The sequence below is a fragment of the Eurosta solidaginis genome, chromosome 4 (genome assembly GCF_040869045.1).
Source record: "Eurosta solidaginis isolate ZX-2024a chromosome 4, ASM4086904v1, whole genome shotgun sequence".
In the NCBI taxonomy this organism is placed as follows: domain Eukaryota; kingdom Metazoa; phylum Arthropoda; class Insecta; order Diptera; family Tephritidae; genus Eurosta; species Eurosta solidaginis.
In genome coordinates this window covers 131,103,441-131,119,440 of record NC_090322.1, presented here as the reverse complement: position 1 = coordinate 131,119,440, position 16,000 = coordinate 131,103,441, and the positions used below count along the sequence as shown (strand labels likewise).

Here is a 16,000-nt window from a genome sequence, read left to right as displayed (position 1 = left end):
AAAAAAATGTCGGTTGAGTTGTCTATTCTAACAACTTTTGTGGCATTACCGTTTACTTCCTTGTGTTGGTGAAGTTTTCAAAGGCATCAAAATCTGACAACTGATTAATGATTGTCTCAGAAAATTTTGAAGTTGTTTGGAAAGAATATTATAAAAAATGGAAAGCGGGTTTTTAGGCCTTGTAAAATTAATTTAAACAAATTTTATAATCAGCAGTTCTGTGCACATTTATAGTAAAAACAAAGTTTCAACGAAAGATTGCATTGAAAATCTTATTGACCTTATGGAGCAACATCCCGAAGTCGGACGAGGCCAGCCGCAGTTCGGATGCAGCCAAAATAAGTGAAATTATGCGAACGTGAGTCCCATCGATACAACCAACTACTCCTGGGAATCCTGTTTTAGAGGAAAACGCGAGTTTTGAACCGCTTTGCAACTCTGCAGTCATTTGGGTTTTAATCCACTTCGCACAAATATGCTCCTCAATAATATCTAATACATCTTTAATAACTTTAGATGTTGTAGGTTGTGCCAGTCCAATCATTTCCACAGAATTTTTGATAGCTGCCGCCAGCAAGGAATCGGAGTGTAGTGCATAACGATTGCAGAAATGGCCATTCATTTTGTTTAGTAAGGAGCAAAATGATTCCTTACTTAACCGAAAATAATTACATTAGAAGCTCATCAATTGCCATTTAAACGTTTTCTTACTTGGTACTTGGTAATTCCAAGGGATTGGAGTGATCACGTAAATTTTTTCTTAATCGCAACATGTCACCAACATTTTCGTCACAAAATAATTCTATGCTAATATCGATTTTGCTATTAATAAAAAATCACTTGCAAATGCTTACATTTCAGCCACAAATTGATCAGCTGTTCATTTATCTGTCAAATCATCACTTTTTCCAGTTGACAACATCAATTTAACTTCAACTGAAATAAGTTGCAATTCGTAATACCAAACAGGAGTTGAGTTGTCTTAAAGTTGGGTTGTTTTAATTACAATAGGGGCATTATATAACTGTTCTTTAGACGGCCCATACATGACACAAAAGCCATGCGCAAATATTAAACGACGAAATGTGTACAAATGAAAATTTTGACATACACGGCTCAAAAACACTGCGCAATATTCATTTTTAAAGTAGCGCTACAAATGAAACATGTGTTTTAATTGTATAAAAAACCACTCTTTATTTTCCACAGTGTTGGTAATACGTTTATTTTCCATTTTATTTATAATATATATTTTTTAATTGCAAGACCAGCTCAACTCATTGCAGCACTGCGCAATATTCATTTTTCAACTAGCGCAACAAATGAAACATGTGTTATAATTGTATAAAAAATTATTATTGAATTTGTTTGAATTCCTGTTACAAGGTATAGATGGTCCTTACGCCTTCAATAATAACATTTTTAATCAATATTTACTGATGTTATATTACCAAAAACCACGGGTAAACTGTGTAACATTCACCACACACAAAGAAAAAAGCATGTGCAATATTTGCAGACATGCGTAAATATCAAAATCGTTTTGATTTTAGCACAGTTCTCTGCGTCAATAGCGCAACCAGTGCACATACCGGACAAATCCTTGTGCAAATTGGTAATTGGCACAAGGATACTTGAGCCGTGTAATTGGCGTATTAGTAAGAGGATGCCTCCAGATATTCAACGTAAAGGCGTCCTTTAAATGTAAAGGCTCCTTTACATTACTGGAATTTGTAGAGGCTACTTTTCGACGCTGAACCATCCAACAGGTGTAACCCTATCAATGGCGTTGTAATTTTGGTTGGTGTCAAAATATCGACCATAATGTATAATAGCACGGGGTGTCTGAACTATGGTTTTTTATATTTTGTAAAAGGTATTTATGGAAGGGAAATTAAATGCGAATTCATCAAAAATTTAAATTTGCTTCAACTTTTATTTCGCTTTGAAGTTCAATCATTCATGACGGATTTACATTGAATCCTTTGCCTCGACAGATGTGTTAAATGTATTGTTTAGACCCAGTCTGGCTGTTTGTGGAATATGAAGCATTGAAGCGCGCTTATCTGTCAAAGTCGCCGCAATACTTTACGACCGGTTGGCCTGCAATTCTACAAGAACAACAACCGGTTGGCCTGCTGCAATAGGTCTAAATATGTCGAAAAGGTGCCCTTTGACCTTTATATGCATAATGCGAAGTCGAGAAATTGAAGTTTCGCTTCTGTCAACAGTTGACACCCATTGGTTAAACGGTAAAAACTTGATTCGTGTACTAGAGATCGTATTTTGAAAAACCGTTTGAAAGTTTTGATGGGTTTGTTGTAAATTTTTGTTGTGTTTTAGCAGGCGACTTCTGTTGTAAAATATTATCAAGTTTAGAAAAAATTTAGATAATAAAAATAAAAACTTTTCACGCTGTCTTTCGAGAAAAGGGATTTTTTTTTAATTGATAATTCCAATATATAGGAAATTAAAGTCTTCAACTTAACAAACAAAGGCCCGAACACATTTGCATTTTGCTTTGTTTTGGCGCTTACGCTGCGTATACAGCAGTCTTTGACAACACACGTCTTAAGCTGCAGACATTGGTGCTTTATCGGTAACAGTATCGGTAACCTTATAACAACTGATTCGACCAACCTTATAGGAATCAATGCTTTCGATTATTGGTGCCGCGAAGGTCGTAACCGTATCGTAGCCAACCAATTGGGATACGACTAAAGAGATACCATATACGGCACCAATGACTCCCGCTTTAATTGCTATAAGCAACACACAAAAATTAAAAAACCTTACATTTTGTCCTGCGATGTCATTCAAAATTTCAAATTTCTGGAAGCCATGAAAAATTTTATAATTTTTACCTCCATCTGCTTTATTCTAAAAAATATTTTAATTTGCATATCATGTTTATTTTCTCCAATTAACGATTATAGTTAATACAAAAACTATTTCTTTAAAATATTATTATTTTATTTGTTGAAAATCAATTTCACAAAAAGCGTTTATTTTTATATCTTTTAAAAATTCTGAAAATAACTAACTTGAAAATTTTCATTTTGAAAGAACATTAATAGTAAAGTAAAATAAAAATAATTTACAAAAATACATTGTATTTAATTTAAGTAGATAACCCTACATTTACTCCTCCGCCAATATAGTTAATACAAAAACTATTTCTTTAAAATATTATTTTATTTGTTGAAAATCAATCTCACAAAAATTACGTATTTTCACATTTTAAAAATTCTGAAATAACTAACTTGAAAATTTTCATTTTGAAAGAACACCTGGCAGAATCGCCAATATAGTTAATACAAAAACTATTTCTTTAAAATATTATTATTTTATTTGTTGAAAATCAATTTCACAAAAAGCGTTTATTTTTATATCTTTTAAAAATTCTGAAAATAACTAACTTGAAAATTTTCATTTTGAAAGAACATTAATAGTAAAGTAAAATAAAAATAATTTACAAAAATACAGTGTATTTAATTTAAGTAGATAACCCTACAACGATAATCACAGAAACGCAAAAGTCAAATATAAATGGGCCCTATCTGAAGTGAGCTTTTGGTGTAAATTCTAGGCCCATATTTTAGGTAATTTTTTCAAAACAAAAATCTTGCTTAATACTCTTTATTAAAATATTCCCGACATTTAGCAGTTGTCTCGAACTTGATAATTACCCAAAACCCAGCGGAAAGAACAGAGGAAAATGCTTCGGGCAACATTGGTTTGCTTTTGGTTCAAAAAGAACACGCCTGATTTTTGTAAACAAGGCGCCAAAATTGATGTCTAAAAGCCAAAAGTTTCTGTTTTTTGTCAAATGCATCTAATTTATGTGAGAAAATAGCTACATCCGAAGATTTGGAATAAAAAATACCGCAGACTCCTCCACTTCAATTCGTTATTTGGTGGTACAAAGAAGTTGGTGAACTAGGAAAATGGCTGCATTCATGGTTTGCGAAAAGTAAAGTATTCAGATTAATTTTGATTTATTCACTGTCCAGCGGTATATATACATAAATAAGTTTCTAAAATATTTGAAATCGGTGCTTACTATTTCATACATACTGACTTGTGTATTTATGTAAAAACATCTAGTTGAATAGTTCGTTCAATAAAGAAAACTGATGTTTACATAGTAACTATCGGAACAAATTGCTAATACATTATTTGTAACTGGCCAAGGTAAATGTCTAGATGAGGGGTCGACTGCTAATACGCTACCAAAAATATCGAGAGCGGTGTCAAAAGACGCGTATTAATCTCGAAAACAATAATCCGAAGGCGGAAAAGAAAAATTGTATCTCTGTCCGGAGATATTTGCAGTTGAAGTTGGTGATTTTCATGTGGTTTTTGTTGTGTCGTACCCGTTGTGCATCACCGTGGCCGAAGGCCGCCAACGCAGAAAGATATTCTGCGCAAAAATACTATGGATTTCAACCCCGGTTTCGGAGGGACCCGTGGGTCTTTTTTCGGTTTTTCGTTAATATCTTTTGAACGAGTTAAAATTTGTATTCCCCTCCTTCGGATTATTAATACTGATGTCAAGACGCGCCGTTTGATACCTCTCTCGATGTTTTTGGACGCGTATTAGCAGTGTCATGCTGTCGTAAAAAATTACCAATATTTGGTAGAGAAAGCCTCCCAGATGACAAAATCAAATGCTAAAATGAAATTTTATTTATTTGGTAATGTCTAGAACAGCGGTTTACTCCTATCTCATGACAGAGTTGAAGTTTTTCTTTTCCACCTTCGGATTGTTGTTGACGAGTTCAAGACGCGCAGTTTGACACCCCTCCCGATATTTTCGGACGCGATTTTGCAGTCGACCGCTGTTGTATACTTTTACCGTACCTTTAACAATTTACTTAAGTACTTAATAAAAAAATGTAAGAAAGTGACAAGAAATTGTTCACATATTTTTCCACTAAATTCCACTTAAAAGAGATCTTATATTTTAAATTTTTATTCAAACCTCTGGGGTTTGAAATGCATACCTAATATATGTTGTTTTTAGAAAATAACTTTAAACCGATCTAAACAAATTTATTTTGGTATTAGTGTTCTTAATGCTGATAGCAACACGAGTCATTTGATACCCATTTTTATAACATCGAACCCATTTTCGATGTAGATAATCAGCATTATATAGCCTAAAATAAGTACAAAATATAGTACCGCGCCGGACGCCGCGCCGACGCGCCGACGCGCCGATATTTTTGACATTCGGCGGCGGCGTGCGAAAAACGACCAAAATCGGCGGCGGCGGCGGCGTATATCTCTATTACATACTATAGTATAGAGAAATTTTAGTTTTTTTATTCACGCAAATGCTAAATAACATAAGAATATTCGTAGTACAAACTATAAAAGTTGTATTGTCTCTCTTCATTTATTTTCATTTTAAATTAAATTCACTCCGATAATTCTTTCCACACATATATATGTACATGTATTCGTATATGTAGATATACACGCAACAGAAGACATCATTGAGTTTGAAGACGAAAATAGTGTTGCCAAAAAGCTACGAAGTACAAAGTCAAGCATTTGGTCCCATTTTGACAAAATCAGTAATACTATTGCAAAAAATGTTATACAACTATATATATATATGTAATATTGTCTTCATAACTTTGAAACGATCATAAAACGCATTCTGCAAAGTTGTCCGAGATGGTAGCTTATACAGCGAAGCGAAAAGGTCGAACGTCTGCGGTGGCTAAACCCCAGTAGGGTGCTGGCAAAAGCATTTTACGTGATGATGGATCTTCATATGTTTTTTCTTATAAAAATTAATCTTATTTGGCGAGCGATGTGAATCTAAATTTGCAGTTGTATGCGATCGTTCTAGATGGTGAAACAAATTGGACGTATTACCACTAGTTGTATAACATTTTTTGCAATAGTATTACTGATTTTGTCAAAATGGGACCAAATGCTTGACTTTGTACTTCGTAGCTTTTTGGCAACACTATTTTCGTCTTCAAACTCAATGATGTCTTCTGTTGCGTGTATATCTATATATATATATATATATATATATATATATATATATATATGTATATATTATCAGACCAAAATATATGCTCGCGGATTTTTTTATTCCCGCGGAAAAATTCCTCCAATTCTGTTCTCCTAGGGAGAACAATAATTGGGGAATAGGAATTTCGAATTTTCGAAGTCAGCTATTTTGTCAATTGAAATTTCGTTTCACATTTCTTATTTTGTTTAAAAAATTGAAAAGTTTAATTATTGTTGCAAATTTGTTGGAAATTAAGAAATAAAATATGAACAATGCACAGTATTTATTGGATTTCATGTGGTATTCAATGAAATGAGTAATGCATTGTTTACTATATAGTTTGGCAGCTTCATTCGAGGTTATGTTGCGAATAGAGTGGAAGGCACTCGCAGGCCGTGAAAATAGGCACTCGAATGGAGTGGAATGAAGAACAGTACGAAGACCAGAGTTGCATTGGATCAATCGTTGCATCAATATTAAAGATAAATTTAGAAAAAATAATAAAATACTTGAGTATAAGCAAACATTTTCTTTCAATTACTACAATTAAGGTGTCCTAGATGCTATATATTCCAAAATTATAACATTTTATGTCTGTTTAAAAATTTAACTTAAATTTCCCTAAGATTTCCGTAATATGGCCATTAGAGATGTTTGTGTGTGTGTGCAAATTTTGAGCGATCAGCTGTTAGTTGCGCTACTTGGTAAAGTTTACAATGGAGTAATGAATTTGTGCCACAGCAACATCAACAACGGAACATAAGAAGAAGGCGGCCGCATAACACAAATCTGCCGGAGTTGCCTGCTTTCATTCAGCAAAGCAATTTTCTGGCGGCCAAGTTGAGTTGAATTCGTCCTTCGTCATATGCCAAAATCTATTAAGCCTTATTAAAAAATCCTTGTGCAATTTCTGGGTGGCTGCATCAAATATGTATACCAAGAGTTCTACCGTTGCTTATGATATACTTTTCGACTTAAAATAAAGAATATTGTGGTTATAGTTGTTGGAAGAATGTAAATACATATTTTAGCACAAATTTATACAAATAAGTGTTCTTTCCTAAAAGAACCAATTTCCTTTAACTATTTTGATGTATTCCCTTTAATTTAACAAGTGAAAAAACTCCTATGAAATGGCAGAGAAATCTCCCTCTCCCTCACATTCATAATATCTATTTTTCTCCCATAACCGGTTTCCGCTTTTTCGAACATTGTTCAGAATAGGAGGAAAGGGAGAAGTGAAAAAACTCACAAGGAATTTTTATTTAGAATACGAGGAATGGGAGAAGGGAAAAAACTCGCACGAAATTTTGGTTTAGAATTGGGCTGTATATTTACATAAATGTCTGATATATACCTAGGTATAGCTGATATTGCCTTTAAATTGAGTAAGCGCTTTTCACTATAACAAAAAATTATATAGATATATTGATACCCTCCCTCTTAAATATCGAGTATGCCGAGTATCGATACTTTTGCATCTACACCAGGTATGCGATGAATGGGAAGGGGTAGAATTATCGTTCCCCTCTCTATTCTTAAGCTGTGGGGCTTTGCAAGAAAATAAACGGCTACCTCCCTGATCTCTCCAGTTTTTTCACCACGCGAAACCTGACATTATCACCGACTAGTGATGGACGATATGGCTATTTTGACCTATCAGTGAAAAGAGATATGACTATTTTTGAATCACGGCTATTTTTTATAGCTATAGCGATCGCTTTATTTTAACAACAGATTCTATACAGAAAATATGATGGGCGATACAGCGATTTTGAGCTATCAGTGAATATAGATATGGCTATTTTTTACAGCTATGGCGATCGCTTTCATTTATCTTTGATAAGCGAATCTGCAATTATTTGTATACTTGGATATAAAAATTGAATGTTTAAGTTTGTTCACCGTAGTAGATTGAATATTATACATTAATTTAATTTAGTATACAGAATATATGAACCAAAATTGTAATAAAAAGACGAAAATATGTACCTTTTATAGTAAACTGATGTAATGTGAAATTCTAATATGTTCAGTCTCGTACTACACTCAATGAGCTGAAACTAGCTGAAATAGATGTCTATGCGTCTTTATTTTATAAACTTTGCTAATTGAAAATGCTTTGATTTTTAAATGTAAGATGAATCAACCCGAAATAAATCTGATGATGATTTATTTACTATATTATACTACACCGATGTATTCAGAAATACTCCGTATGAATTTATTCTGAAAGTTGTTTTTGGCTGCATAATATTTGTATAGTAAAGTGAATCAATTTTTAATGAAAAATACAGAGGAAAAATATAGCAAATTCTTCAAACTATTATAAAAATATTCTTTAGCAGAAAATTAGCCACCCACTTCAGTGCCCTAGAAATTAGCCGGAGAATTCAACCAAATACAAACCATATGACAAAGCTTGAATTGCATTCTCCCAAAAAACTTAAATTTAAGTTAATCTGGTTTATAATAAGACGAGTGATATATGTTTCTATAATTATTTTATTTTTCCAACAAAAACACAAATTTTATACAATTGTTAACGGCTACAGCCTAGAAGTATTAACTTATGAATAACACATGCATTAGTTTCATGTCCGAATCAGTTTTAGCAAGCGTAAAATATGCTATTGTTTCTTTGTTTAGACCAACGTCCCATCTTATTTCTATACCCTCTTGTGTTTGCGATTCTTTTAAATTTTTATCGTGTTCTGTTTCTAGGCGCACAAGTGGACCAAAAACTATCTCGTATTGATAACCATCTTCATAACGCAATAGCACTTGTGATGGTTCAGTGTCTATACCTGGCTTCTCTAAATCCTGAAATGTTGCATCGATATTTTCCTTCCATAATTCCTCTATCTGATGACATTGGTATCATCGGCCTAAACACCCGCGCTGTTAGTTCTGCTTACTCCAAGCTGGAAAAAGAAGCGGTAAAGATGGGTTTGATGGTGAATGAGGACAAAACGAAGTACCTGCTGTCATCCAGCAAAGAGTCAGCGCATACGCGCCTTGGCAACCACGCTACTGTTGGCAGCCATAATTTCGATATAGTAAAAGACTTCGTTTATTTGGGAACCAGCATCAACACTAGCAACAACATCAGCACTGAAATCCAGCGAAGAATCAATCTTGCCAATAAATGCTACTTTGGACTAGGTAGGCAATTGAAAAGTAAAGTCCTCTCTCGGCGAACGAAAATCATACTCTACAAGTCACTTATCGTACCCGTCCTGCTATATGGGGCAGAAGCATGGACCATGACAACAGCAGATGAAGCGGCTTTGGGAGTGTTCGAGAGAAAAGTTCTTCGAAAGATTTATGGACCTCTACGCGTTGACGATGGCGAGTACCGAAGAATATTTAATGATGAGCTGTACGAGCTATACGCAGACATCAACATAGTCCAGCGAATTAAAACGCAGCGGCTGCGCTGGCTAGGTCATTTAAACTCCCTTGGTGTGACCAATTGGCGCCGGTTGGCGGAGCGAAGAAGCGACTGGCGCACCTTGTTAGACGGCCATAACCGTTTAGACGGTTAAGCGCCAATTAAGTAAGTAATTCCTCCAATCTTTTTATTTGTGCTGCTGATATTTGTCGTGCCCGCCACTGCTCTTGCTCGGTAGGCACCTTAACCAACCACGGCAAAAACGAACGATCAGTTATAAGTGGCTTCCATTGTTCTTGATCCCAATTCATATACATTACGTACGCCACACGAGTAAAATTTTAGTACTGTTTCTCGAAGTGGACCTTCAGAATGTAGGGTGACTTCCCTATGTTTAGCCCTCACCGAAAGTTTAACAATTTGGGATCCAGATGTGCTTCCACGCCCATTGCAAAACCATTTTTTGCAATTATTGCACATCACTTCGTCGTCGAAATTGTTGTTGCACAAATTTGCTTTGTTCCGTTCGTCGTTTCCAAAATTTCTCTCCACAAAAAGCATACTTTTTTCGCCCTTATTTACCACTATCTGTTGACGAGAAATTTGTTTCGTTGTACAGTTCTTAAGACAACTATCCCCATTTTTCGATAATAGCTGGCAAACTTTTGTAAAAGTATATTTTTTCCAATTTTCGAGAAAATTATTCCTTTTTGTCGCCAATAAACTTTTTTACTCAGTCGGAAAGCAAAGCACACATATGAGTAGTGATGAACGATATTTCACTATCGATGATTGCATCCCCGCTATCAATATAAGTATTAGAATTTCATGCTGAAGGAAAATCGCCAATCGCTATAATCGCTATTGGCGATATCCTGCCAGAGGTGATTGCCATTCAAAAGAATCGAATGAAGGAAAATCGCCAATCACTGATATTTTTGGATTGCAATAGCTATAACTATTCGCGATTTGTCAATAGCGGCGATGCAATCACAAATAGCGAAATATCGTTCCATCACTATCACCGACTAAATCATCGGCGACCTTATTTACAACATGGACGTCCTAAATGTCGACCATTTTGAACATGCACGTCAATGGCGCTACGCTACCGACTGTACCGAAATCTTGGGTGTGACTTTCGATCAGGATCTACATTTTGGTGAGTATGCAGCCGCAATTGTACCGAAAATCCAGAGCCGTAATAAAATCCTCAAATCTGTTGCTTGCAGTACATGGGGTAAAGACTGTAGCATTACCAGAATACGCTTTACATGCAATGCACTCTTTTATGCATATACAAATATCGACCACACACAGTCAAGCCATAGCGACCCAAATAAATTATTCTGAGCCCAGCTTGAGTTAAACATCATACAAACATACCGACACCCACGCGTCACATTGACGAACACACTTATCGATAAGCGTGTCTGATCGACAGTGTCGGTTCGTCAATGTGACTGCCAAAACATTCACATTACACTATAGCTATAATTAGGTCAAAGTAATAAATATGCTGATTTGACATACAGGCATTAGGAATGTAGATACTTTTAGTTTGCAAGTGTTAGTGTAATTATGTATACATATGCAAGTTAAGAAATTTTGTATAAAAGGAAATGTATTTCTCCAATAAAATCAATAATATTCTAACTCTACACATCGGCGTTTCTTTCTTTTATTTTGAAGTTTACAAGATAAAGAAACGCTCATACTCCCCATTAGGGAGAAAAATGAAATGCTAACCAAACAGTTCCTGTTGAATACCCAGAAACCTGGGCAACCCAACACACATCTGATTGATGAGCCAACACCGCTCAGGGGCTTAAGGAGTCATCTCCGTAAGCATTATGAGGAAATACGGCACCTCAGATCTCAGCCGTATGAAGCAAAAAAACACAAGCAGGTCCTCAGTGAACTCCACAAACAGGCGTCGGACCTTTATGCCAGGAATTTCCCGGTGAATCCAGTACTCAAAGAACAGTACCCAAAACTTGCGGAAGAGGAACGCACACTCCCCAGGGAAACGCGAATCACTCTAGCACAACTTCGATCTGGATACTGTAACAGGTTAAATTCTCACCTGTCCAGAATCAACCCCGACACACAAAACGTATGCCCTGCTTGCAATGTGTCCCCACATGACACCAACCATCTATTTAATTGTAATTTGGAACCAACGCCTCTAACACCCCTCACATTATGGTCCACTCCTGCTGAAACAAAGCTTACCCAAGGACGTCCAGTACCAGGGCCACAACAGCAGTTGCGTCCTAGCTTTTCACAACCCAGGCGTAGTCACCCGTCACTTACTCCCAGAGTGACGACGTCTCCCCGTTGCACTTCAGAATTCTGCAGTTAAACTGTAATGGATTAACTGGGAAGATCACGGAGATAGTCGATTTCATGAAGCGGCACAACATCCGCATTGCTGCGATTCAAAAGTATAAACTCACAGCAAGATCTGCTCTGCAGACCTGTTCTGGGTTTAATGTCTATAGAAAAGATCGCGAGAGCGGAAATGGAGGCGGCCTGTCGTTTATCATACACCACTCTGTGCAATATCATATATTTGATCCCGACATCGGCCGCAAGGACAGTGTCTTAGAACGTCAAGGCTTATCTGTCCGGTCAGGCGATGCAAACCTAGAAATCATCAACATCTACATCCCTCCTGCCACCTGTTGCCCCAGTGATACCGCCCTAATATCAGCGCCTTACTCACTGGCAATAATCCCATTATCTTGGGCGATTTCAATGCCCATCACGATCAATGGCATTCAAACTTGCAGGCAGAGAGTAGGGTTGAGATGTTGGCGGGTCAAATAGAGGAAACGACGTTCTGCACAATAAACGGAGACGCCCCCACACGTATGGTAGGAAGCTGTCACAGTTCTTCGGATATATCAATCGTGAGCGCAGGACTCGTAAACTGCGTCATCTGGCAGCCGATAGTAACATTGGCATCCGACCACCTGCATATACTTATATCGCTCGAGCGTACTGCCGACTTCATCGTCACAGAAAAACGCACTTTCATACACTTCAAAAAAGGAAAGTGGGACGAATACAAATCCTTTACAGACAACCGCTTTGCTGCTTGTTGTGAATACTGACTTTTAGTGGTAAGGCGGAGGTGGCATGTGGCATGGTCGCAAGCCCCTGCTAGCTCGTCGGATGGGGTGGGGTTTTGCACACCTGCCTTACCCGCAGTTATCTCAACAAAAAAAGTGGTACATGCCTAGAGGTGAATACATAAATAGAGGGAAAGTAGGAAATGGAAGAAAAAAAGGAAAGAAGGCCCGTCCAGAGTCAGGGGGAGTCTACCCACCCTCTTCACGTATCTTACGCAAAGCCATGGGCGCCGTGCTGACTCCTCCAATTTTACGGCGCCCCCAAAACCTGACTCAAGTTCGTCTGTCTAAGGGTCCTTCACGTCATTGACCCTCCCACTTCCCCTCTTCTTACCTGGAGCAACACCCACACCAAAGAGTTGAAAAGTTAGCCTTCCATTACTGAAATAAATTTAGCTTCAACCTTTCAAATTTGTCAACGTTATAAACATTATTTTATTCAATTTTACAGTCGCTAACAAACTAAATAGATGATAACCTAACCACTAGTCTTAAATCTAGGTGTGAGAAGAAAATTATCGCAAAAAAAGGCTAATAAAGTATTTTAACAATTCTATTTAGCAATACAATATATCTATTTAAACAAGAGCGTGACATCTTCAAATAACTTGTCAACCATAATTCAAAAAAAATAATCCAGTTGGAAGCAAAAAAACAAAAAAAAATAGTCGAATTCAAACAAAATTATGTGAACGATATTGAAGGCTGTGTATAAATCGTCACCCTCTAATGTATTCCGTATTAGGAAGATATATCGCTTCTACAAAAAAAAAAATCATTTTCATATCTTTCCTTCTAATAAACCGCAGAAAGATCTATCGGTATGTATGTATATATGAAATAAAGTAACCAAAGCAGCTAATGTTAATGCAAATTCCTGACCTAGGCTAAGGCATTATGTACATAGGCATATATATAGGTCAATGCTTGCATACGTATATATGTAACGAGGAGCATATGATCGTTTTTTTTTGTTTTTTTTTTTTTTTTTTTTTTTTGTTTTCTTCGTTTTCTCACTCACCTGACCTCAGCACATCAGCATTGTAGGCGCCTTCAAGCCGTGGGGGACCTGTGAGGGAGGAAAAGTTTACATGCATACGTCTCTTCCTATTCGTACAAATACCATACGTTCATTGCCTAAGTAAGGTTCAATGGAATTTTGCAACCGACTCCACGCTCACTCACTCGCGGTAGCGGGCGTCGAGTGGGTCAAAAAATTACGCGGCCGAAAAAAAAAAAACACAAAAGGAAAAGAAAAAAATCACACAAAAAGTATGTGAGTGCAATAAAAATTTGCTTACGAAAAAAAAGTAGCTGGCATACAAAAGTGTGTGGAGACACAATTGTTAGACCACCGCAAAGAAAAAAAACCAAAGAAATTTGTGTGTAAAGGAAAAAAATGACAAAGAAAAAAAATATCAAAAAAAATTTTAAAGCCCGAAGGCTAACTTAGAAGCCAACCAAATGTGCTTACGTGTAACCAAAAAAACTAAAAAAAAACGAGAAGTGTGCAAGCTACATGTTCCTAGCAAAAACACAAGCGAAATCCTTATAGAAATAACGGAAATAGTGATGTTTAAAAAAATTTTTGAAGTTAACCAATAGTTATAATAAAAATAAAAAAAATGGTTATATGCGGCAAACAATAAAAAAATGTGTTCCCTCGGCCCTCCTTGGAATTTGGTGGTGGTGACGTTACTGGTGCTGCTGATGGCGATGCTGTCACTGCTGCTGACGTTGCCTGGCTTCCTCTGTCGAACGTTGGCGTTGGCGTGGGCGCTGCTCTCGCTCAGTTAATGTCGCTTGCAGGCCACGATCACTTCCTAGCCTGGAAGTTTCTCTCTCTTTCTCTCGTTCTCTCTCTTTCCCTGCTCTCTATGACATTCCACGGCAATCCAGTGCGCTACATATGTCGTTGGAACAAATGTGTTTCCAAATTTCCAATCACTACCTTTAAATAATGCTTGTAAATGCGGGTAAGTATATGCCTTAGCCCCTTCCTAGGTCCTGCCCCAAAATCTACAAAAAAACGAAAAATTGTCTACAGGCTGGATATCATGTTTCGTTGTTTCCTTTATTGCTTCCAGCACCCATGTATGTATGCCCAGCCATACCCTATCTTTCCAATCACAATTGGCACATAATGCAGTAAGTATGGACATACATACAAACATATATGCATGCAATAAAGCAACCCAAAGAAAAAGTTCTTTCTTTCTGTTTTCACCTACTAATCTCATTTCAACTTCAAATATTTTTCAAAATCAATTATCTTTTGTCCCTTTAACTAATTTCAAGTTAATTTTATAGCGTTTTCTTTTCTGTAAAAAAAAATGTTGCCCTCATGTTGCCCTCTTAAAGTCTACCTTTTGATCTAGCCACCTGCCGCGATGCAAAAATGGCTCTTCTTCGTAGTCAATGGACCCCTTTTCTTATTCGGTGGAAAATATTTTTTGAAAAGAACAAACAAGCTCACAGGGGAGCTGGGAAAAACCAACAGGGCGACACCATTTCCAGAAAAGAAAACTCCATTAATTTACTTCGGATTTTTACTTTAACTTAAATTAACTTCTGCTACTCAAAAATTCAAACTCAAAACAAATTCAGATTAACAAAAATTGTTTTCTTTTTAATTTTTTTTTTTTCTTGGGTTTATTAAATTTTTTTTTTCTTTCATTTTACCCCAATTTAAATTTTTTTTTTCTACCTATTTATTTTTCTATTCATTTATTTTTTTTTTTTTACTAAATTTTAGACTGCATTTTAAAGAATTTTTTTTTTTCTTCCACTTATGTTTAATGCAAACAAAATCTTTAGATTAGGTTTAAGTTGAAGAAAAATTTGCTAAATTTTAATTTATGTCAACTGAGGGAATAAGTTATATAATTTTACCGTGGCGAAAAATAATATCGCTAAAGTTCAACTATCTGCAAAAAAAATTCTTTTGCGTCATTTGAGATCATAAATTAACTTCTGCTACTCAAAAATTCAAACTCAAAACAAATTCAGATTAACAAAAATTGTTTTCTTTTTAATTTTTTTTTCTTGGGTTTATTAAATTTTTTTTTTCTTTCATTTTACCCCAATTTTATTTCAACTAATTTCTAATTTCCAAAAATAAAATTTTTTTTTTTCTACCTATTTATTTTTCTATACATTTAATTTTTTTTTTACTAAATTTTAGACTGCATTTTAAAGAGATTTTTTTTTTCTTCCACTTATGTTTAATGCAAACAAAATCTTTAGATTAGGTTTAAGTTGAAGAAAAATTTGCTAAATTTTAATTTATGTCAACTGAGGGAATAAGTTATATAATTTTACCGTGGCGAAAAATAATATCGCTAAAGTTCAACTATCTGCAAAAAAAATTCTTTTGCGTCATTTGAGATCAAGGTCTATTTAAATGATTTTTACATTTATTGCCAAAGGGAAACT

General features: G+C 35.7%; 1 protein-coding gene across 1 annotated transcript in view; it reads right to left on the bottom strand.

The window, feature by feature from the left end:
• LOC137248677 (uncharacterized) overlaps positions 1 to 16,000 on the bottom strand; it is a 278,289-nt gene that overhangs the window by 256,701 nt on the left and 5,588 nt on the right. The window lies entirely within an intron of this gene.